Source organism: Palaemon carinicauda, chromosome 5 (genome assembly GCF_036898095.1).
Source record: "Palaemon carinicauda isolate YSFRI2023 chromosome 5, ASM3689809v2, whole genome shotgun sequence".
In the NCBI taxonomy this organism is placed as follows: Eukaryota; Metazoa; Arthropoda; class Malacostraca; order Decapoda; family Palaemonidae; genus Palaemon; species Palaemon carinicauda.
In genome coordinates, this window is record NC_090729.1 from 161,870,628 (window position 1) to 161,873,127 (window position 2,500).

Here is a 2,500-nt window from a genome sequence, read left to right on the forward strand (position 1 = left end):
TTAAGCGTGCAAGTTTATGATTGTCGTGGTTCTTTACCATCGTGTGTAGATTAACATTTGATGAATATTATGTACTTTGAATAAAATTTTCATGGGTAAAATGATAAAAGAATATATAGGTTATACAGTTTTCTTGAATAAAAATTTAATTCAATTTAATTTTCTTATAAATCAAGGTGTTTACTATAAAACCCAAGTGGGTGAACTAGGGTACATCTCATGCACACAGGGACCCCATCCCCAGGCCATGTGTTATTAAAGAAACTAATCTTTTCCGTCTGAACTTCCGTTTTTTTTTTTTTTTTTTTTTTAAACTGAATAAAATCAAGGATGCATTTGCCCTTAATTCCCAGCTGTGACAATTTCCGGAATGACCACCAAAATTCATTAACAATCTGTTGATGGCCAATATTAGTTGTTTCGGTCAAGGCATTTAGTGTTATTTCTTTACTATAATGTTACTACGCATGTTATTTATATATTGATATCTAATACTTTTCTCTAGGATTCCCTATCTTTCCCGCTTCTTTGAAGTTTCTTTTTCTCAACACGAATGAATATATATATATATATATATATATATATATATATATATATATATATATATATATACATATATACATATATATACATACATATATACATATAAATACACAAACACACACACACACACACACACACATATATATATATATATATATATATATATATATATAGATAGATAGATAGATAGATAGAGATAGATATATACGTATATACATATATATACATATATACGTATATATACATATATATATATACATATATATAAATACACACACATATATATATATATATATATATATATATATATATATATATACATATACATATACATATATATACACACACACACACACACATATATATATATATATATATATATATATATATATATATATATAGATAGATAGATACATAGATATATAGATATGTAGAGATAGATATATACGTATATAGAGATAGATATATACGTATATACATATATATACATATATACGTATATATACATATATATATATATATACATAGATATATAAATACATATATATACATATATATACACATATATATACATATATATATATACATATATATACACATATATATACATATATATATATATATATATATATATACATATCATCATCATCATCATCAGCCGTTACTAATCCACTACAGAGCAAACGTCTTAGACACCCTTCAAATAGCGTCTGTTGATGGTCTTTCTATGCCAGTACACGCACGCAAACTTTCTACAAACTTTCTTATTTGCCAATCTATCATCTCTTCCTTGCCCTGCTTCTGTTACCCTTAATCTTCATCTATTATCTGTCATTCTCCTTGTGTGTGTATATATATATATATATATATATATATATATATATATATATATATATATATATATATACACACACACATACATACTGTACGTATATATATATACATATATACATACATATACACACACACACACACATATATATATATATATATATATATATATATATATATATATATATACATATATATATATCATACCCCTTTGCTAGTCCAAAGCAGAAAAAAAGCATTTTCACATGACATTCCACTTGCGTCTCTTTATGGTCTTTTTATGCCAGTCCACAACCGCAAACTTTCTTAGGTCGTCTATTCTGTTGTCCTTAATATCCATCTAATATCAGTCATTCTTATTATATATAAATATAAATATATATATATATATATATATAAATATATATATATATATATGTATATATATATATATATATATATATATATATATATATATATGTATATATATATATGAAAAACAAATTTAATTAATATACCGATAATTTTTATCATTTATGCTATTACCCCATATATTATTGAATTTAGGATATAATATATAGTCAAATAGTTGATGAAGTCGAGATTACTGTATGTTACCGACATCTGAACCATTTTCTGGTCTATTGAGTCATATAATAATAAAGTATATTTAGCTAAAGTTAATCAACTTATATCTTCCTTGTTAATCTTTTTTTAGGATATTTCAATCGTTTGGTTCAATGCTACCCTTCCGAAAGAAAATTCTCGTGACCTCATTTTAAATCTTATAATTACAAAACGTTTTCCCATTTTTTTGCACGCCGTTTTATGTGTAGAAATGACAAAAATCATTTAGCGTTGTTCTACCATTTGTCAAAAACTTTCGTATTGTTATAAACACTTTTTGTGTGCAGAAAAGTCAACATTTGCACAAGGAAATTGTTTTAATGTTTTCTCAAGTTCAGTATCCTTTCCCCTATCATTTCAAACAACAACGAGAAAAATTTCGCTCTTTAACTTTTCATTAATTCTATTTGTGAAAAAATTTCATTCACTACTGTTTTATTACATTTGGTAAATATCGTCTTCAGTCATTTTGTTATATGACGAGAGTTTCGCCACCTTTTTGTGGAATGTTATGTTTAAC